Below are 24591 nucleotides of genomic sequence, written 5' to 3' on the forward strand. Positions count from 1 at the left end.
CCTTTTTTAGAAGGGAGGGGTTCAATACAAATGAAACACATATTTCTGCACATCTCAAAAACTAACCAACTAAATAGAACCAAATTTGGCAGGTGAATGTTTTTAGAGGTAACAAATATGTTCCATAACCGACCTCAGGCAACAGGATTGTAAGATGACAACTTCCGGTTTCTGGAAAACAGCCAAAAATGGCCGATTTCCAACCAATATAATTAACCGGATCTAGAATGATACACAGGAGCTAAAATCGACCACAGATACCATTTCGAATTCTAAGCTGGCGACTTCCGGTATTCCGGGGGTTATTCGATCATTTTAGGCTGTTTCCAAGGAACATGAGCTTTTAGAAGAGGGAGGGGCGTCAAACCATTATGGACATATTTGTTACCTCTGGAAACATTCAGAAATTATCTTAAATACAATTTTGAAATAGATGATGGCGACTTCCGGTTTGTAAAAAACAGCCTAAAATAACCAAATACCATCCAATATGAGTATCTCTTGAACCAGAATGATGCAATGAGCTAAAAATTGACCTCAGGCACCATTTTAAATTGCTATATGGCAAATTCTAGGAAGCAGTCGAAAATGACCGAATAATAATCAATATGGATATTTCCGTAATCAAGATGTTGCATAGAAACCAAACACCGACCCTTGACACCATTTTGAATTTAAAGACGACCACTTTTAGTTTCTATAAAACAACCAAAATAACTAAATACCTCCCAATATGGGTATCTCCGGTGTCAGATTGATGCCAGAAAATCTGCTGAAAATGACCGAATACCACCCAGTATGAATGTATTCAGAATTAAGGCGATGTACAGAAACCAAAAGTCGAGGATGTTGTCATTTCGATAAAACCAATCATTTCAAACGATTTGTTATTTGACTTTGATTATATCCTATGGCCGATTCGTCGTGCATTTGCAGACTTTAAACACATCGCAAGGAATCAATGAATTTGGTACGTTCAAATGGTACGATACCACATTTAAATTATGTTGAGGCCACATATATCGATCAAAGCAGGTATAGTTTTAAATAGTCTTTGAATTTCTTTTCTTTCTAAAATTTTGAACCACACATCAATTGTTATGAAGTTTTTTATTCATAAGTGAGATGACTCTCGAGATGACTCGTTCGTATGACACTAGTTATGTTCAAATAAGTCATGTAATCTTTGAGACAATAGACTTTCGTTGTTTTTGCCTTACTCCTAAAAAGGTATAGCAATCACTTGCAAAACCGAAGATATAAAAGTGCTACAAAGGACCAAAAGGCATATATCACTCGCCTCAGCTCGACGAGCTGAGCATTTTCTGTATGTGTGTGTGTGTGTGTGTGTGTGTATGTGTGTGTGTGTGTGTGTATGTGCAGATTTTTATTCTCACTCACTTTTCCCAGAGATGGCTGAACCGATTTCCATGAAATTAATTGCAAATGAAAGGTCTTGTCCATTCCGTCCCGAACGCTCGACGAAAACGGACGCATTAAGTGATTGTCTCGCTATAAAGTCGCTACTGTGTGAAGAAGAAAAGAAGCATTGCTTACTCGGTCGTGTTTCAAAGAGTGCGAAGTGCGGTGTAAAGACAAACTGATAATCCGAAGGTCATCCTGCTATTGTGCTATAGCTGTGCCGCTGCGAAGTTGCCCGTTCCAGCACCGAAAGACTTGGTGATTGTGCTATTGAAGACAACAAAGAAGAAGAGGTACGTGATTCTTTGCCACTGTACTGTTGCGCTAGTTTGAGCGCAATGGATGTGGATCCCTTAGCCCCCGATCCCCCGTCTCCAAACCCACCCGACCCTGTCCCTTTTGTTCACCCCCCGTCTGTCCCTGCTTTAGTCAATCCTCGTCCCAGGCTCTACCCAGACGGATCAACGGGTCCACTGGTTCTCTACATGAGGCCCAAACCAGGAGGAAAATCACCTAACACGTTACAAATCGCGAAAGATCTGATCTCATGATACAAGGCCGTGACCGAAATCGCAAAAGTCAGACCATACAAGCTCCGTGTCGTGGTCAATGATCTGGATCAGGCCAACGATATAGCTCGCTCTGAGCTCTTTACACGCGAGTATCGCGTGTGCATACACGCACATGCACATACACGTACATGCACGAGACGTGGAGATCGACGGCGTAATAACCGATTCGAGTCTGACTGTTGAGTGTATTCAGGGAAGCGGCGTCGGCTGCTTCAAAAAATTCAAGTTGATTGGCATTTTGCGTGTGTGGCTTACGCGTCCAACATGGACGACGAACGCGGGGATGATACCGGATACAAAGTTCCAAGGGTTAAGAATGGAACCCCGCAGGAAGCTACCCATCGGCTTAAGCAGTATCCGGAGGGCAAAGTTGGTATTGGGGCTGTGTTTTTCAGGCTGAAAGTGAAAGCATTGAACACAATGCAAATATGTAAAGATCTGGCATGGTTTACAGCCGTAACTGAAATTACCAAAGTACGCCCGAATAAGCTGCGTGTTTTGGTGTCCGACCTCAAGCAAGCAAACGAGGTTGCTGCTTGTGAGCTCTTCACGCGGGAGTACCACGTGTACATTCCAGCTCGCGTAGTTGAGATTGACGGTGTTGTCAGCGAATCGAGTCTGACTGTCGAGGACCTGTTGAAGGCTGGCAAAGGCCTTTTCAAGGATTCTAGCCTTGAACCTGCCAAGATACTTGAATGTAAACAATTACATTCAGTATCGCTCGACAAGGGTGTAAAAACTTACACCCCTTCAGACTCTTTTCGCGTGACTTTCGCCGGGTCTGCTCTGCCGAGTTATGTGCTCGTAGACAAGGTGCGTCTGCCCGTGCGCTTGTTTGTACCGCGGGTAATGAATTGCCTCAAGTGCAAACAGTTGGGCCATACGGCCTCCCACTGTGGCAATAAAGCACGTTGTGGCAAGTGCGAAGAGCAACATGCGGATGACGCCTAAGGGTGCTGAAAAGTGCCTTTATTGTGGGCAGACTCCGCATGAGCTGTCTGCATGTCCCGCGTACAAACAGCGCCAAGACAAGTTCAAGCGGTCTCCGAAAGAGCGCTCTAAGCGCACTTTCGCAGAAATGCTCAAAGAGGCCGCTGCCACCAAACTGGTTTCCCCGAATCTCTTCGAGGTCTTGCCATCCGATGAGTCTGATTCTGAAGATTCAGTTGGGGAATCTTCTTTTGTTGAACCCGGGAAATCTCGGAAGAGGAAAAACCTTTCTTCTCCTAGGCTTCCTAGGAAAGGACAGAGAAGGTCTCCATCTGAAGTGACTGATACTAAGAAACAAAAAAGTGCTGTAGAAAATCCGAAGCAAACTCCTCCGGGATTGGCAAAACTGAATTCAAGTAAGGAGTTTCCGGCACTTCCAGGAACATCAAAAAGCCCAACTGTTCCTTCTTTTTCGTCCAAGATTCAGCCAGAATCTGGACTGCTGAAGTTTTCAGATATTGTGGACTGGATTTTCGAAAATTTCAACATAACTGATCCTCTTAAAAGTCTTCTGCTGGCATTTCTACCAACAGTTAAAACGTTTTTGAAGCAGTTGACTGCTAAATGGCCCCTCCTTGCAGCGATCGTATCTTTCGATGGCCAATTCATCGGCTGAGATGAAGGATTCTATCTCTATTTTACAGTGGAATTGTAGAAGTATCATCTCCAAAATTGATTCATTTAAAGTTTTGATTAAAAAGCATAAATACGATGCATTTTCCCTCTGTGAAACTTGGCTCACTTCAAATGTAGATCTTAGCTTCCATGATTTTAATATAATTCGCCTCGACCGAGACACCCCTTACGGAGGAGTACTTCTAGGGATTAAAAAGTGCTATTCCTTCTATAGTATTAACCTCCTCACGGTCCAAGGCGTCGAAGCTGTCGCATGTCAAATGACAATACAAGGTAAAGAGCTTTGTATTGCCTCAATATATATTCCTCCCAGAGCACAGGTTGGGCAACGGCTGCTCTTTGATTTAATAGAACTTCTTCCCTCGCCACGTTTGATTTTGGGAGATTTTAACTTTCACGGCGTGGCTTGGGGTTCCCCTTCTAATGATAACCGTTCCTCTTTGATCTATAACCTCTGCGACGACTTCGACATGACAATATTAAACTACGGGGATATGACACGCGTTCCGAAACCTCCAGCGCGCCCAGTGCTTTAGATTTATCTTTATGTTCAACATCGCTACGGTTGGATTGCATATGGAAGGTAGTCCTTGATCCCCACGGTAGCGATCATTTGCCTATTCAAATTTCAATTGATAATGGTTCAACTCGCACGCGATCAGTTGATATTCCGTATGACCTCACACGGAATATCGATTGGAAATTATACGAGGAAATGATATCAGAAGTTGTTGAGTCGATTCAACATCACCCACCACTTGAAGAATACAACCTCCTCGCGGGCTTGATTCTCGACGCCCAAACCCAAACGAAGAAATATCCCGGCGTGACGATCAAAGAACGGCCTCCAACTCCGTGGTGGGACAAAGAGTGCTCCGATGTCTACACGGAAAAATCCGACGCGTTTAAGGCCTTCTTTTGGGTGAAAGGTCAACCCGACGACTTTAAGCGGTATTTGGAGCTTGAGACCAAGTTCAAAAGCTTGGTCCGAGCAAAGAAACGTGGATATTGGCGCCGGTTCGTAAACGAAACGTCGAGGGAGACATCGATGAGCACTCTTTGGAACACAGCCCGAAGAATGCGAAATCGTATAACGGTCAACGAAAGCGATGAGTCTTCAAGTCGGTGGATATTTGATTTTGCCAGGAAAGCATGTCCGGACTCTGTTCCTGCGCAAAACTTTGTTCGCGATACGTCTCCGGGCCACGATGCGATAGAATCACCTTTTACGATGGCAGAATTTTCAGTTGCCCTCCTGTCCTGTAGCAATAACGCGCCTGGGTTAGATATAATCAAATTCAACTTGTTGAAGAATCTACCCGGCAATGCCAAGAGGCGCTTGTTGAACTTGTTCAATAAGTTCCTAGTGCAAAACATTTTACCGCAGGATTGGAGGCAAGTGAAGGTGATCGCCATCCAAAAACCGGGAAAACCAGCTTCTGATCACAACTCTTATAGGCCGATTGCAATGCTATCCTGTATCCGGAAATTGATGGAGAAAATGATACTCCGTCGTTTAGACCATTGGGTCGAATCAAACGGTCTACTATCAGATACTCAATTTGGCTTCCGCCGTGCCAAAGGAACGAATGATTGTCTTGCGTTGCTTTCCACAGATATTCAGCTGGCCTATGCTCACAAAGGACAAATGGCATCTGTGTTCTTGGACATTAAGGGAGCTTTTGATTCCGTTTCTATTGACATTCTTTCGGGTAAACTTTACCGACAAGGATTTTCACCAATTTCGAACAATTTTTTGCATAATTTGTTGTCCGAAAAGCATATGCATTTTACGCATTGCGATTTGGCAACTTTTCGTATTAGCTACATGGGTCTTCCCCAGGGCTCATGCTTAAGCCCCCTTCTTTACAATTTTTATGTAAATGACATTGACGCATATCCGGCAAATTTATGCACGATAAGACAACTTGCAGACGACAGCGTGGTCTCTGTTACAGGAGCCAAAGCTGCCGACTTGCAAGGACCAATGCAAGATACCTTGGACAATTTGTCTGCTTGGGCTTTACAGCTAGGTATCGAATTCTCTCCGGAGAAGACTGAGACAGTAGTTTTTTCTAGGAAGCGTGAGCCTGCTCAGCTCCACTTACAGTTAATGGGTGAAACGATTTCTCAGGTTTTGGTACCTAAATATCTTGGTGTCTGGTTCGATTCGAAAGGCACCTGGGGATGTCACGTTCGGTATTTGATGAAAAAATGTCAACAAAGTGTGAATTTTCTCCGGACAATTACTGGATCATGGTGGGGCGCCCACCCAGGAGACCTCATAAGGCTTTATAAAACAACGATATTGTCGGTGCTTGAGTACGGGTGTTTCTGCTTCCGCTCCGCTGCAAACACCCATTTAATCAAGCTGGAACGATTGCAGTATCGTTGTTTGCGTATTGCCTTAGGTTGCATGCATTCGACCCATACGATGAGTTTGGAAGTTTTGGCGGGCGTTCTCCCATTAAAAGACCGCTTTTGGGATCTGACTACTCGTATTCTCATCAAATGTGAGGTTTTGAACCCCTTGGTAATTGAAAATTCCGATAGGCTAGTTGAACTTAATTCTCAAACCCGTTTCATGACTGTGTATTTCAATCACATGTCTCAAAGTATAAATCCTTCCTCATACACCTCCAATCGTGTCAACTTATTAGATACTTCTGTTTCTACTGTGTTTTTCGATACATCCATGATGGAAGAAACTCGTGGAATCCCGGATCATTTACGCGTGCAGCAGATCCCTAAAATATTTTATAACAAATATAAAAACATCAACTGCGACAATGCGTTTTATACTGATGGATCACTTCTCAACGGGTCCACTGGCTTCGGTATCTTCAACAATAATTTTGCCGCCTCCTACAAGCTCGATAATCCTGCTTCTGTTTACGTCGCAGAATTGGCTGCAATTCAGTATACCTTAGGGATTATTGAAACAATGCCCACGGACCATTACTTTATCTTTACGGACAGTCTCAGTTCTATTGAGGCTCTCCGATCGATGAAGGATGTAAGGCACTCTCCGTATTTCCTGGGGAAAATACGGGAACATCGGAGTGCTTTATCCGAAAAATCTTCTCAGATTACCTTAGTGTGGGTCCCTTCTCATTGTTCCATTCCGGGCAATGAGAAAGCGGACACTTTGGCTAAGGTGGGCGCAACAAACGGTGATATTTATAACAGACCAATTGCCTACAATGAATTTTTAAAATTTTCACGTCAGAGTACACTTGTCAACTGGCAGGCCTCGTGGGATAAGGGAGAACTGGGGAGGTGGCTACACAGCATCTTCCCCAAGGTTTCCACCAAACCTTGGTTTCGGGGGTTGGATGTAGGACGAGATTTCATTCGCATGATGTCTCGGATTATGTCCAACCACTACGGGCTAGATGCACATCTCTTGCGTATTGGGCTGGCGAGCAGTAATCATTGCGTTTGTGGATTGGGGTATCAAGACATTGAACACGTGGTTTGGGTGTGTGCTGAATTCTGCGGCGCCAGATCACTACTTTTGGATACCCTCAGGGCCCGAGGAATACAGCCCTATGTGCCAGTTCGTGATATTCTCGCTCAGCGAAACTTGCCATACATGCTACATGTTTATAGCTACTTGAAGAGCATCAAGGTGCCAATTTAACAGCGAAACAAAAATAAACCATGTTAGTTTCATCATCACAAACTTTTGAAAGGTACATCAGAACGATAGAAGCCCAACGAGGTGAAGAACCTGAAGAGGAGGAGGCTGAGCTCAATTTTTTAGGATGAATTCCACGTTGCCTTATTTTTTTATTATGGCAACGCGAGTACACCTCTGAGAATCTTAGTGGACACAGGATCGAACAAAAATTATGTTCACCCAAAGTATGCACGAGTCTCCCACAGCACAGAGAAACCTTTTAACGTTTCTTCAGTTGGAGGAGACATAAAAATTGACAAATTTTCAAAAGCTAAATTTTTCCGACCATACTCAGACATAGACGTAAAGTTTTATTATCTTGCAGAATTAAAATCCTTCGAAGCAATTATAGGGCACGATACGCTCAAAGAACTAGAAGCCGTAATTGACACCGCAAAGGAAAAACTAATTATAAAAAATCGACACACCATTAACCTACTACAGCACAAATTCGAGAAGGTAAACCAGATCGAGATTCGAGATGAACACCTCCCAGAATATCAAAAATCTGAACTTAAAAAACTTCTCAAAGACTTTAAAAATTTATTCCAACCGCCTGATGAAAAATTGCCTTTCACAACAAGAATTAATGCAGAAATTCGCATCATCGACGAAAATCCAGTATATAGCAAAACATACCCATACCCACAAGCCTTGAATAAACAAATAGAAAAATTGCTAAATGATGGCATCATAAAACCTTCAAAATCCCCTTATAATTCCCCTGTATGGATCGTTCCAAAGAAGATGGACGCCTCCAACGAAAAAAAGTATAGGATGGTAACAGACTACCGAAAACTAAATTCAAAAACGATCGGTGACAGGTATCCCATTCCTGATACCTCAACGGTCTTAGCAAAATGGGAAAAAAAAATATTTTACAACATTGGATCTAGCATCTGGCTTTCATGAGATCCCAATGACAAAGAAAGACGTCGAAAAAACCGCTTTCTCTGTAAATAACGGCAAATATGAATTTGTACGATTACCGTTCGGACTGAAAAGCGCACCCTCAATTTTCCAAAGGGTCATGGACGACGTCCTACGAGAACATATTGGCAAAATCTGCCATGTCTATATAGATGACATCATCGTTTTCGGGAAAACTTTTGAAGAACACTTAGACAGTTTAAAAAGTGTTTTAGAAACCCTACAAAAGGCCAACTTCAAAATCCAGCCAGACAAATCAGAATTCTTGACCGAAGTGGAGTTCCTAGGATTTGTTATTTCTGTAAACGGCCTGAAACCCAACATGAAAAAGGTGGAATGTATACAAATATACCCCGAGCCAAAAAATCTTAAAGATTTGAGAGCATTTTTAAGACTCTCTGGCTATAACAGGCGTTTTGTGAGAGACTACGCAAAAATTGCGAAGCCCTTGACAAAACTTTTAAGAGGGGAAGATGGCCATCGCCAAATTCCTAAAAATCAATAGAAAAGTTTCCCAATTACTTTTGACACAGAGGCTAAACAATCTTTCCAAATATTGAAGGAAATATTATCCTCGTACGATGTATTGGCATATCCAGATTTTAAGGAACCTTTTATCCTGACCACCGATGCGTCAGATAAAGCACTGGGAGCTGTACTATCTCAGAAATTCCATGATGGAGAGCGACCGATCACCTTTATATCTAGAACTCTTTCCAGAGCGGAAGAAAATTATGCTACAAACGAAAAGGAAATGCTTGCTGTCGTTTGGGCACTACACACACTCAGAAATTTCATATACGGAGCTAAATTAAAAATTTACACTGACCATCTCCCACTAACATTTACCCTATCACCCAAAAATAACAACGCCAAGCTGAAGCGATGGAAAGCATTCCTAGAAGAGCATGACTATGAATTGCACTATAAACCTGGGAGATCCAACGTAGTAGCAGACGCCCTATCCCGCATCCAAATTAATTCACTAACCCTAACACAGCACTCGGCCGAAGATGATGACAGTTCCTATATACCCTCAACAGAAGCCCCGATAAATGTCCTCCGCAATCAAACTATTTTCGTCATAGGAAAAAACTCTAGCTTTGAACAGAACCGACCATTTGAAAATTATCAGAGGCATATTTTTACAGAACCCTATTTCACAAATGATTACCTACAACAAAAATTGAAAGAATACCTAATCCCTGGAATTCTTAACGGCATTTTAACCGACGAACCTACTATGGGTCGAATTCAAGAAATTTACAAAGAAAACTTCAACCCCAAAATTGTCAAAGCTCGATTCTCCCAAAAAAGGGTGGAAGACATAGAAGAGGCAGAACGATAACTTGAAGAAATTAAAAACACACACAATTTCGCTCACCGTAACGCCAAAGAAAGTTCACTTCAGCTCTTGAAAACTTATTACTTCCCTAGAATGAACAAATTGATTCAAAATAACGTCAATACTTGTGAGATTTGCAAAACTGAGAAATACGAACGTAAACCGCAACCATACATACCAGTAGAAACACCAATGCCGAAATACCCTGGTGATATTATTCATATCGACATATTTGTTTAAAATGCAAACTTTTTGTTCATATCATCCTTAGATAAATTTTCCTAATTTCTAAAAAAAGACCGGTAAAATCAAAGTCGATACAAGACGTAGGGGACGTTCTGATACAGCTTCTTTATGACTGGGACGTACCGTCGCAGATTGTTATTGATAATGAAAGTTCATTTGTCAACGCATCAAAAATCAAGGAATTCAAATTTTTAAAGCACCAGTCAACAGATCAGAAACAAACGGACAAGTCGAAAGATGCCATTCAACAATTAGAGAAATAGCAAGGTGTATAAAAGCACTCAATCCAGATATTACAATTAATAACCTCATTCAGGAGGCTACACACAAGTATAACAGTTCCATACATTCCTTTACCAAACAAACACCTAAGGTCATTTATATAGGAGAAAACACAGATAACTTAACATTTGAGGAATTCGCTAAACAAAAAGAAGAAAACAACCAAAATATACTACAATTGTTTGAAAATAAGGAAATAAAATAACACCAAAGAATTATAAAACATTTCTACCAGATACATACGCATATGAAAAAACAAGCTCTAATAACAAAAGAAAAAGTAGATATAATATAATAAAGATCATGACACGTACGTCATCGATTCCAATAATAGGAAAATTCATAAAGTAAACCTTAGGCGAGACACTATAGAACAAAAATCATAATACCACTCCTTTCTTTTCACAGACTCGCCTTCTGCGTGTCAATCGCATACGCCAACATCCACATACACGACCTCACGAATAATCCACTAGCAATCATACCTTTAGGCAAAGCTAAATTCAAAACAGGATATGTAAGAATAGTACATCCAATAGACCTGGTGCAGATAGGTAATACGATAGCTAATGTCAATGAAGAAATTCAGGCAAACCCTTCAACCGATCCTTTGTACGAATTAATGCAAATCAAAAATTATGAATTGTACGAAACCTTTCTTAAATTAAAACCCTTTGTAACAAGACATAAAAGATGGGATACAATAGGAACTGTATGGAAATGGGTAGCAAGCAGTCCAGACGCTGACGACCTACGCATCATCAACATGACGCTCAACTCCCTCATCACACAAAACAACAAACAAGTCATGATAAATCAAGCTATCAGCAAAAGAATACAAGAGGTCACAGATATCACCAATCAAGTGCTTACACTAGAGAAAGAAAGAGCAAAAAACCATTCTCTCGAAATCAATCATCTTATGATCCTATCCAATCTAGACTCACTTCAAGACCAGATAGAAACACTGGAAGAAGCGATCTTGATGGCAAAACATGGCCTTCCAAGCAGCAAGTTACTATCCATGCGAGACTTCAACACAATCGCCACATTCTTAAGCAGACACGATATTTTCGTGTCATCATTTGAAGGATTACTCTCAAAATCTACAGGACAAGTAACATTAAACAATACTCACATAGTATACATTCTAAAAGTACCACAGTTTTCAAAAGACGTCTATGAATACGATTATGTAGACTCTATTATTAAGAACAACAGACGAGTTTTGTTGTCACCAAATTACCTCATGCGCAACCTTACGCATGTTTATGAATCAAAACAACCATGCGAGGACCAAAGCAACTACTACCTGTGCGAAACCACCTATCTAACATTACCCAATAACTGTATAGACTGGCTCATACGAGGACAATATTCCAATTGCACCTTCGAAAAAGTCTACTCAAGAGACTTAGTCAAACGAATTAACGACTCCTCTATTCTAATCAATGACGCACACGTAGAAATTTAATCTAATTGCAGCAATTTGAATAAGCAGCTGAATGGCTCATTTCTAATCCAATTCGAAGACTGCGACATACAAATCAACGGAGAACTATACTCTAATTTCGAAGCTATTTTACCTGGACGACCGTATCACCCCACAACGGGCTTATTGGTAACCGAAACAGACACATTAGATTCACCTCCCGCAGCTTATCTACAAAATCTAACACTGGAGCACCGAGAGAAACTTGAAATATTAAAACTAGAAAATAATTCACTAACATGAAAACTCAACATATTTGGATCATTCGGAGGATTAACGATAATTTCAATCATCTCTGTGATAGGGATATATTTCTATCTTTCCAGATAGACAATAATCAACACAAAAATTAATATACCAAGCACCGAGAACAAAGACATTGCACTTACAACAATAGACACTTCTACCACCAAAAAGGACGATCTCATCATCACGGACCAAGAGATAGCAACCACAGATTTATCAGAAGAACGAAAGAAGGAAATCGAATCATACATCAATATGTCATCACCTTTTCGAACCGTTCAACTTTGAGGACAAAGTTACTTAAGAGGGGATGAGTTAAGCAGAACACGTCACCAATATCCGGCAGGCCACCTTATCTCATCAGGACCACCATCATCGTCGCCAAATCAGCATAAAGCAGAATTCCCAGAATGAAAATAAACAATATCTCACCAGTAGTGTTTAATCTGCACCAGCACTATCTATTGATTATACAAAGCATAAACAGAAAGCATAAACAAACACTGGCTGAGAAGCTATATATAAGAGTATCAAAAGAATTGTAGTTTAGTCTTAAGTCTTAAGTGAAAATTTGTATGTAGGGGTTTTTGGTGCCGATAAAGGTTCTTATGATAATTTGAGATTCCCCCCTCTTTTGGAAGGGAGGGATCCTTTACGAATGAAACATAAATTTCTGCACAACTCAAGAACAAACCAAGCAAATGAAACCGAATCTGGCATGTGGATGTTTTAAGTGGTAACAAAAATGTCAATTATAATTGGACGCCATATGAATGAAACACAAATTTTTGCACATCTCGAGAACTACTCAACTAAATGGAACCAAATTTGGCAGGTAAATATTTTTAGTGGTAAAAAATATGTCCATAATGTTTCGACACCTCTCATTTTCTTGAAGAGAGGATAAATGGAACCATATTTGGCAGGTGAATATTTTTAGTGGTAACAAATATGTTCCATAATCGACCTCAGGCAACAGTTTGAATTGTTACCTCCGGTTTCTGGAAAACGGCCTGAAATGAACGATTCCCATTAAATATGAGTATCTCCGGAACCAGAAAGATGCACAGAAGCTAAAATTTGATAACAGACACAATCTTGAATTTTAAGATGGTGACTTCCGGTGTCTGGCAAACAGCCGAAAATGACCAAAACCATTCAATATGAATGTATTTGGAAAGAAAATCACGCCCAGATGACAGAAATTGATTTCACAGGCAATTTCAAAGTCCAAAATGACGATTTTCGGTTTCTGAAAAACAGCCCAAAGTGACCAAATACCACCCAATATGAGTATATCCGGAGTCAGAATGTTGCAAGAATCTAAAAATTGACCTCAGACTCCATTATGAATTGTAGGATGGCAACTTCTGGTTTCTGGCAAACAGCCAAGAATGGCCGATTTCCGTCTAACTCTAACTGAGTATCTCCGGATCTAGAATGATACACAGCAGTTGAAATCGACCATAGACCCCATTTTGTATTCTAAGTTGGCGACTTCCGGTTCCTGGGAAAGAGCCGAAAATGATCGATTAACACCCAATATGGGTGTTTCTTCAACCAGAACGACGCTCAGAGGCCATAAATCATCTTAAATTCCATTTTGAAATCCAATATGGCGACTTCCGGTTTGTGAAAAACAGCCTAAAATAACCAAATACCATCCAATATGAGTATCTCTGGAACCGAAATGATGCAATGAGCTAGCAATTGACCCCAGGCACCATTTTGAATTGCTAAATGGCAACTTCTAGGCAACAGTCGAAAATGACCGAATAATACTCAATATCGATATTTCCGTAATCGAGATGATGCATAGAAACCAAACTTTGACCCTGGACACCATTTTGAATTTTAAGGCGACCACTTTTAGTTTCTGGAAAATAACCAAAATAATTAAATACCTCCCATTATGGGTATTTCCGGTGTCAGATTGATGCCAGAAAAACAGCTGAAAATGACCGAATACCACCCAATATGAATATATTCAGAATTAAGGCGATGTACAGAAGCCAAAAGTCGAGGATTTGTTATTTGACTTTGATCATATCCTATGGCCGATTCGTCGTGCATTTGCAGACTTTAAACACATCAATCAATCAATCAATGAATTTGGAACGTTCAAATAGTACGATACCACATTTAAATTATGTTAAGGCCACATATATCGAACAAAACAGGTATAGTTTTAAATAGTCTTTGAATTTCTTTTCTTTCCATAACTTTTGAGCCACATATTAAATTGTTATGAAGTTTGCTATTTGTTAGTTTGAGAGATGACTCGTTTGTATGACACTAGTTATGTTCAAATAAGTCATGTAATCTTTGAGATAATAGACTTTCGTTGTTTTATTAACAATTTAATACATAACGGTTGCTTAAGATCGATTATAATCAAATGAAATGGGAACGTATAGGACAGCCAAACTTTGAAACCACGTGTTCAGTCATAACTCATCAGTTAACCCTTAACTAGCCCGCTCATCTGAAAATAATATTGATCAAATCGGTTGTGTAGTTTCTGAGATACTGAACATTCGTGATTTTCATATTTCGGTACATTACAGACGAAGTTAAGTCCGATTACAGTAAAATTCAATTGGGCGTTATGAGGCAGCTAGACTTATTATTTGACACTAATTTTGTGGAAATCGGGTCAGCCATCTCTGAGAAGAGTGAGTGAGTTCAAGTAGTCTTCGGAATATGTTCCTTTTCATAGCTGGATTTCACATTTTTAAACATAACAGGCAAAGTAATAGTCCGATTGCAAAACAAATCAATAGGGTCTTATGGGGCAACTAGACCTTCCATTTGACACTGAGTTTATGAAAATCGGTCCAGCCATTTCTGAGAAACATGAGTGAGATTAAGTAGTCTTCAAAACACGTTTTTTTTCATAACTTTTGAACCACAAGTTCAATCTTTATGAAATTCAAAAGCTAAGGGTATTTCAGGTAGCCAGTTCATTTGAAACCAATTTCGTTCAAATCGGTTGTGTAGTTTTCGAAATAATGATGTTTCATGATTTTTACATTTTTAAACATAACGTCCAAACTAAGAAACCGATTACAATAAAATTGAATAGGTTCTTATGGGACAACAAGATCTTTCTTTTGCAATTAATTTCATGAAAATCGGACCAGCCAACTCTGAGAAAAATGAGTGAGAATAAAAATCTGTACATACACACACACACACACACACACACACACACACACACACACAAGTCGTGCCCAACTCCACCTATAACCAAAACAAATTTTTTTTCATTATCTACATAAGTGTCGATTTGAAAAAAACCTAAATTAATCCACCTAGCGTTCAGACCCAGCCTTTCTCATTCAATTTTTTATTTGTGAAAATAGATTTACATGAACCCTTCAATCCAATAAATGTATATTCACTCTTTAGGTTCTAAAATATTGATGTTGTAATCTTTACATATAAAAATGCAGTCAAGTCTGTCTGTCTGTCTGTTCCATATAGGCCCGAAAACTACCAAACCGATCGACGTGAAAATTTGTATGTAGGGGTTTTTGGTGCCGATAAAGGTTCCTATGATAGTTTGAGACCCCTCCCTCTTCTGGAAGGGAGGGGTCCTATACAAATGAAACATAAATTTCTGCACAACTCAAGAGCAAACCAAGCAAATGAAACCGAATTTGGCATGTGGATGTTTTAAGGGGTAACTAATATGTCCATAATAGTTGGATGAAACACAAATTTGTGCACATCTCGAGAACTAATCAACCAAATGGAACGAAATTTGGCTGGTAAATGTTTTCAGTGGTAACAAATATGTACATAATGGTTTGACACCCGACTCCCTCTTCTATAAGGGAGGGATCCCATGAAAATGAAACACAAATTTCGCACAGCTCAAGAACCAATCAAGAAAATACAACCAAATTTGGTATGTTAATGTTTTTAGAGGTAACAAATATGTCCATAATGGTTTACGCCCCTCCCTCTTCTGGAAGTACATGTTTCTTCACTAATTTCTGCACATCTCGCGAACTAATCAACTAAATGGAACCATATTGGCAGGTGAATGTTTTCTAGTGGTAACAAATATGTTCCATAATCGACCTCAGACAACATTTTGGATTGTAAGATGGCAACATCCGGTTTCTGGAAAACAGCCGAAAATGGCCGATTTCCACCCAAAATAATAATATCCGGATCTAGAATAATACACAGGAGCTTAAATCGACCACAGATAGCATTTTAAATTCAAATATGGCGACTTTCGGTTTCTGAAAACAGCAGAAAATGAACAAATACCACCCACTACGAGTTTATCTTTAACCAGTATGCCGTTCAAAATCCAGGAATGGTCTCCAAATGCCATTATGAAATCCAAAATGGCGACTTCCGGTGTCGGAAAAACAGCGGCAAATGACCAAATACCACCCAATATGGGTATTTCCGGAACCGTAATATTGCATAAGGAGCCACAAATCGACTTCAGACAACATTTTGAATTGTAAGATGGCAACTTCCGGTTTCTGGAAAACAGCCTGAAATGGAAGATTCCCATTATATATTAGTATTTCTGGAACCAGAAAAATGCACAGAAGCTAAAAATTGATCACAGACACAATCTTGAATTTTAAGATGGTGACTTCCGATGTCTGGCAAACAGCCGGAAATGACCAAATACCATTCAATATGAATGTTTTCGGAACCAGAATTACGCCCAGATGACAGAAATTGATTTCACAGGCATTTTTAAAGTCCAAAATGACGACTTTCGGCTTCTGAAAAACAGTCCAAAGTGACCAAATATCACCCAATATGTGTTTTTCTTTAACCAGTATTCTGAATACCATTTTGAAATCCAAGATGGCGACTACCGGTTTGTGAAAAACAGCCTAAAATAAACAAATACTATCCAATATGAGTATCTCTGGAACCAGAATGATGCAAGGAGCTAACAATTGACCTCAGGCACCATTTTGAATTGCTAAATGGCAACTTATAGGCAACAGTCGGAAATGACCGAATAATACTCAACATGGATATTTCAGTAAACGTGATGATGCATAGAAACCAAACATTGACCCTGGACACTATTTTGAATTTGAAGACGACCACTTTCAGTTTCTGGAAAACAACCAAAAATACCTCCCAATATGGGTATTTCCGGTGTCAGATTGATGCCAGAAAGTCTGCTGATAATGATAGAATACCACCCAATATGAATATATTCTGAATTAAGGCGTAGTACAGAAGCCAATAGACGAGAATGTTGTCATTTCGATAAAACCAATCATTTCAAACGATTTGTTATTGACTTTGATCATATCCTATGGCCGATTCGTCGTGCATTTGCAGACTTCAAACAAACCGCAAGGAATCAATGAACTTAGAACGTTCAAATAGTACGACACCACATTTAAATTATGTTGAGGCCACATATATCGATCAAAGCAGGTATAGTTTTAAATAGTCTTTGATTTTCTTTTCTTTCCATAACTTTTGAGCCACATATCAAATTGTTATGAAGTTTGTTATTTGTAAGATTGAGAGATGACTCGTTCGTATGACACTAGTTATTTTCAAATAAGTCATGTAATTTTGGAGATAATAGACTTTCGTTGTTTTAATAACAATTTAATACAGAACGGTTGCTTAAGTTCGGCACATTACAAATGAAGTTACAGTTCGATTACAGTAAAATTGAATAGGGTCTTCTGAGGCAGCTGGACCATTCATTTGACACTAATTTTGTGGCAATCGGGTCGGCCATCTCTGAGAAAAGTGAGTGAGTCCAAGTAGTCTTCGGAATATGTTCCTTTGCATAGCTGGATTTCACATTTTTAAACATAACAGGCAAAGTAATAGTCCGATTGCAAAACAAATCAATAGGGTCTTATGGGGCTATTAGACCTTCCATTTGACAATGAGTTTATGAAAATCGGTACAGCCATCTCTGAGAAACATGAGTGAGATTAAACAGTCTTCAGAACACGTTTCTTTTCATAACTTTCGAACCACAAGTTCAATCTTTATGAAATTCAAAACTTAAGGGTTTTCTAGGTAGCCCGTTTTTAAGACCAATTTTTTTCAAATCGGTTGTGTAGTATCTGAGATATTGATGTTTCATGATTTTCACATTTTTAAACATAACCTCTAAACTAAAATCCGATTACAATAAAATTGAATAGGGTCTTATGGGGCAACAAGACCTTTCATTTGCAATTAATTTCATAAAAATCGGTCCAGCCATCCGATTACAGTAAAATTCAATAGGGCGTTATGAGGCAGCTAGACTTATTATTTGACACTAATTTTGTGGAAATCGGGTCAGCCATCTCTGAGAAAAGTGAGTGAGTTCAAGTAGTCTTCGGAATATGTTCCTTTTCATAGCTGGATTTCACATTTTTAAACATAACAGGCAAAGTAATAGTCCGATTGCAAAACAAAGCAATAGGGTCTTATCAGGCAACTAGACCTTCCATTTGACACTGAGTTTATGAAAATCGGTCCAGCCATCTTTGAGAAACATGAGTGAGATTAAGTAGTCTTCAAAACACGTTTTTTTCATAACTTTTGAACCACAAGTTCAATCTTTATGAAATTCAAAAGCTAAGGGTATTTCAGGTAGCCAGTTCATTTGAAACCAATTTCGTTCAAATCGGTTGTGTAGTTTTCGAAATAATGATGTTTCATGATTTTTACATTTTTAAACATAACGTCCAAACTAAGAAACCGATTACAATAAAATTGAATAGGTTCTTATGGGACAACAAGATCTTTCATTTGCAATTAATTTCATGAAAATCGGACCAGCCAACTCTGAGAAAAATGAGTGAGAATAAAAATCTGTACATACACACACACACACACACACACACACACACACACACACACACACACACACACACACACACACACACAAGTCGTGCCCAACTCCACCTATAACCAAAACAAATTTTTTTTCATTATCTACATAAGTGTCGATTTGAAAAAAACCTAAATTAATCCACCTAGCGTTCAGACCCAGCCTTTCTCATTCAATTTTTTATTTGTGAAAATAGATTTACATGAACGCTTCAATCCAATAAATGTATATTCACTCTTTAGGTTCTAAAATATTGATGATGTAATCTTTACATATAAAAATGCAGTCAAGTCTGTCTGTCTGTCTGTTCCATATAGGCCCGAAAACTACCAAACCGATCGACGTGAAAATTTGTATGTAGGGGTTTTTGGTGCCGATAAAGGTTCCTATGATAGTTTGAGACCCCTCCCTCTTCTGGAAGGGAGGGGTCCTATACAATGCACAACTCAAGAACAAACCTAGCAAATGAAACCGAATTTGGCATGTGGATGTTTTAAGGGGTAACTAATATGTCCATAATAGTTGGATGAAACACAAATTTGTGCACATCTCGAGAACTAATCAACCAAATGGAACAAAATTTGGCTGGTAAATGTTTTTAGTGGTAACAAATATGTACATAATGGTTTGACACCCGACTCCCTCTTCTATAAGGGAGGGATCCCATGAAAATGAAACACAAATTTCGCACAGCTCAAGAACCAATCAAGAAAATACAACCAAATTTGGTATGTAAATGTTTTTAGAGGTAACAAATATGTCCATAATGGTTTACGCCCCTCCCTCTTCTGGAAGTACATGTTTCTTCACTAATTTCTGCACATCTCGCGAACTAATCAACTAAATGGAACCATATTGGCAGGTGAATGTTTTCTAGTGGTAACAAATATGTTCCATAATCGACCTCAGACAACATTTTGGATTGTAAGATGGCAACATCCGGTTTCTGGAAAACAGCCGAAAATGGCCGATTTCCACCCAAAATAATAATATCCGAATCTAGAATAATACACAGGAGCTTAAATCGACCACAGATAGCATTTTAAATTCAAATATGGCGACTTTCGGTTTCTGAAAACAGCAGAAAATGACCAAATACCACCCACTATGAGTTTTTCTTTAACCAGTATGCCTTCAAAATCCAGGAATGGTCTCCAAATGCCATTATGAAATCCAAAATGGCGACTTCCGGTGTCGGAAAAACAGCGGCAAATGACCAAATACCACCCAATATGGGTATTTCCGGAACCGTAATATTGCATAAGGAGCCACAAATCGACTTCAGACAACATTTTGAATTGTAAGATGGCAACTTCCGGTTTCTGGAAAACAGCCTGAAATGGAAGATTCCCATTATATATTAGTATTTCTGGAACCAGAAAAATGCACAGAAGCTAAAAATTGATCACAGACACAACAGCCGGAAATGACCAAATACCATTCAATATGAATGTTTTCGGAACCAGAATTACGCCCAGATGACAGAAATTGATTTCACAGGCATTTTTAAAGTCCAAAATGACGACTTTCGGCTTCTGAAAAACAGTCCAGAGTGACCAAATATCACCCAATATGTGTTTTTCTTTAACCAGTATCCTAAATACCATTTTGAAATCCAAGATGGCGACTACCGGTTTGTGAAAAACAGCCTAAAATAAACAAATACTATCCAATATGAGTATCTCTGGAACCAGAATGATGCAAGGAGCTAACAATTGACCTCAGGCACCATTTTGAATTGCTAAATGGCAACTAATAGGCAACAGTCGGAAATGACCGAATAATACTCAACATGGATATTTCAGTAAACGTGATGATGCATAGAAACCAAACATTGACCCTGGACACTATTTTGAATTTGAAGACGACCACTTTTAGTTTCTGGAAAACAACCAAAAATACCTCCCAATATGGGTATTTCCGGTGTCAGATTGATGCCAGAAAGTCTGCTGATAATGATAGAATACCACCCAATATGAATATATTCAGAATTAAGGCGATGTACAGAAGCCAAAAGACGAGGATGTTGTCATTTCGATAAAACCAATCATTTCAAACGATTTGTTATTGACTTTGATCATATCCTATGGCCGATTCGTCGTGCATTTGCAGACTTCAAACAAACCGCAAGGAATCAATTAACTTGGAACGTTCAAATAGTACGACACCACATTTAAATTATGTTGAGGCCACATATATCGATCAAAGCAGGTATAGTTTTAAATAGTCTTTGATTTTCTCTTCTTTCCATAACTTTTGAGCCCATATCAAATTGTTATGAAGTTTGTTATTTGTAAGATTGAGAGATGACTCGTTCGTATGACACTAGTTATTTTCAAATAAGTCATGTAATTTTGGAGATAATAGACTTTCGTTGTTTTATTAACAATTTAATACATAACGGTTGCTTAAGTTCGACGCATTACAAATGAAGTTAAAGTTCGATTACAGTAAAACTGAATAGGGTCTTCTGAGACAGCTGGACCATTCATTTGACACTAATTTTGTGGCAATCGGGTCGGCCATCTCTGAGAAAAGTGAGTGAGTCCAAGTAGTCTTCGGAATATGTTCCTTTGCATAGCTGGATTTCACATTTTTAAACATAACAGGCAAAGTAATAGTTCGATTGCAAAACAAATCAATAGGGTCTTATGGGGCTATTAGACCTTCCATTTGACACTAAGTTTATGAAAATCGGTACAGCCATCTCTGAGAAACATGAGTGAGATTAAACAGTCTTCAGAACACGTTTCTTTTCATAACTTTCGAACCACAAGTTCAATCTTTATGAAATTCAAAACTTAAGGGTTTTATAGGTAGCCCGTTCTTTTAAGACCAATTTTTTTCAAATCGGTTGTGTAGTATCTGAGATATTGATGTTTCATGATTTTCACATTTTTAAACATAACCTCTAAACTAAAAATCCGATTACAATAAAATTGAAAAGGGTCTTATGGGGCAACAAGACCTTTCATTTGCAATTAATTTCATAAAAATCGGTCCAGCCATCTCTGAGAAAAGTGAGTGAGAATAAAAATCTGCACATACACACGCACACACATACACACACACACACATACAGAAAATGCTCAGCTCGTTGAGCTGAGTCGAGTGATATATGCCATTTGGCCCTTTGGAGCACTTTTATACTTTCGGTTTTGCAAGTGATTGCTATACCTTTCTAGGAGAAAGGCAAAAAAATTCTGTTCCGACAAAAAAATCGACTTTGATTGTTTATAACTTTATATGCTGTTAATCAATCCCTTAAATCGTGTGTACTTCACTAGATAATGTAATGAAGAAGCTACAGTTAAAATTTCAAGTCAATCGGATGTAAACTTTTTCAGTTCTACTGCTCGCCGGTTTTGAAAACATGGTTTTGAGAAAAACGCGTTTAATGTTTCGAATTGCTATAAATCTTAAGAAGTGCAACAGTAAAGCCCCTAATAATTTTTTAACCTTCAGTCAGCTACCTCTGTGCCGTGAAGTTGTCCTTTCTGGGCTTTATCTTCCTCTTCTTCCTTTTATTTTATCTGATCTAAGGCGCGACTTTGATTGTTTATAACTTTAGTTGCTGTTAATCAATCCCTAAAATCGTGTGTACTTCACTAGATAATGTAATGAAGAAGCTACAGTTAAAATTTCAAGGCAATCGGATGTAAACTTTTTCAGTTCTACTGCTCGCCGATTTTGAAATCATGGTTTTGAGAAAAACGCGTTTAAAGTTTCAAATTGCTATAAATCTTAAGAAGTGCAACAGTAAAGCCCCTAATAACTTTTTAACCTTCAGTCAGCTACCTCTGTGCCGTAAAGTTATCCTTTCTGGGCTTCATCTTCCTCTTCTTCTTTTTATTTTATCTGATCTAAGGCTGCGCCTACGCTCCACAGTGCGTTGACCCATAGACAAAAGTTTTTTTCGTCATTTTAAACTATGCTTTTATGTCAGTGCAACCTTCTACCATCGTATGAGTGTATTTGTGTAAGTTTCAGACGTCTCTGGCACGCGTAGTAAGTGGAAACAAAAAAACCTTGGCGCATGACGCTTTCTCTCTGATACACAAAAACTAAGTGACTTCTAATCGAAACTTGGAATGGATTACATGGATAAAGGTCTGTATAATCCATTTATTGACAATTTAGAGTAATTTTTATTGCGGAACATCGTGAATCAGTCGCTTAACATAAAGTTATTCACAAAAAAAAAACTGGAAAAACATCAAAATTTTCAAACAAGTCGTGGAAAAATCTACCAAATTTTACCAATCTGAGATTTATGTTGAAAGTTACTATGAAAGGCAGAGAAACAATAGACATTAACTTCAACTGCTAATTTACATTCTGTGCCGAACACGCATCAGTATCGGACGTGTGATCGGTGATCGCTCCGATAAAATATAAAACAAAAGACGTGTGAACAAGTGTTGGCATTGTTTGCGTGGTCAAGTGAAATAAATCCGGGTTCAAGGTCGCGCCTTTGTGCAACTGTTTCGCATCGTGACTACCAGCTGGTGCGTAAGCCGATTTGGCTGCTGGCTGAATTGTGCTACAGCAGTGGACGAGACACAAAAGAGGAAAAAGAAGAAGCCATCTGTTGACAGTGAGTTGTATCGCTGTGTGGAGTGATCTCACACCTGGCTCGCTGCTGGTGGCTGTTTGGTGCTGCTGTATTGGTGCTGCTGGCTGTAACGGCTGCAACTTCGAACGATCGGACAACCAACCTTACTGGAAGGGAAAAGTAAAAAGGTACGTGCTCTTGTCGGCGCTAGTGCGCTAGACTTAGCGGGATGGATGTAGCTCCCTCGCCTCCCGCGCCACCATCCCCGAACCCCTCAGACCCTGACCCTTCTGTTACCCCCTCCCCTGTTCATTCTTCAGTCCCTCCTCGCCCCAGGCTTTACCCAGACGGAGCCCAGGGCAGCTACACTGTCTATTTTCGGCAGAAGGCGGGACCGAAATCGAAACAGTTGAACCTCCTGCAGATTTCTAAAGACCTGACGAAGGAGTACAAGGGCGTGACCAAAATTTCCAAGGTCCGGCCTAACAAGCTCCGTGTCGTGGTCAGTAACCTGAAAGAGGCCAACGATATAGCTTGCTCTGAGCTCTTCACACGCGAGTATCGCGTTTACATACCCGCACGAGACGTGGAGATCGACGGTGTCATAACCGATTCGAGTCTGTCCGTCGAGTGTATACTGGCAAGTGCCAAAGGGTGCTTTAAAAACAAAACCTGTCCCGATGTAAAGGTGCTCGACTGCAAGCAATTGCGGTCAGCATCGATCATCGCTGGCAAAACAGTATACACCCCGTCAGACTCGTTTCGAGTTACGTTCGCCGGGTCAGCGCTACCAAGCCACGTCTCGATCCACCGGGTTCGTCTCCCTGTGCGATTATATGTGCCTCGCGTCATGAACTGCCTGAATTGTAAGCAGTTAGGCCACACCGCCGCCTACTGCTGCAATAAGGCACGTTGTGGCAAGTGTGGGGAGAATCATGCGGATGATTCCTGCAGTAAAAATGCTGAAAAATGCATTCACTGTGGGGAGAGTCAGCATGAGCTCTCGACATGTGCGGTGTACATGCAGCGCAGGGATAAAATAAAGAGGTCTCTCAAAGAGCGTTCGAAGCGTTCTTACGCTGAGATGCTGAGAAAGACCGTTACCACTTCTCCTATTACATCAAACCCTTATGATCTGTTGTCCTCTGATGAAACCGATTCTGACGATTCACCAGCGGGAACATCTTACGCCAATCCTGGGGAGTCTAGAAAGAGGAAAAATATTTCCTCTCCTAAACTTCCCAGAAAAGGTCCTAAGATTTCTCAAAGTGAAATGAAAGTTACAAGCAAACCAAACAGTGCTGCGGAAAAACCGAAGCAAACTCCTCCTGGGCTTGCAAAATTAA

This window comes from Wyeomyia smithii, chromosome 1 (assembly GCF_029784165.1).
Source record: "Wyeomyia smithii strain HCP4-BCI-WySm-NY-G18 chromosome 1, ASM2978416v1, whole genome shotgun sequence".
NCBI lineage: Eukaryota > Metazoa > Arthropoda > Insecta > Diptera > Culicidae > Wyeomyia > Wyeomyia smithii.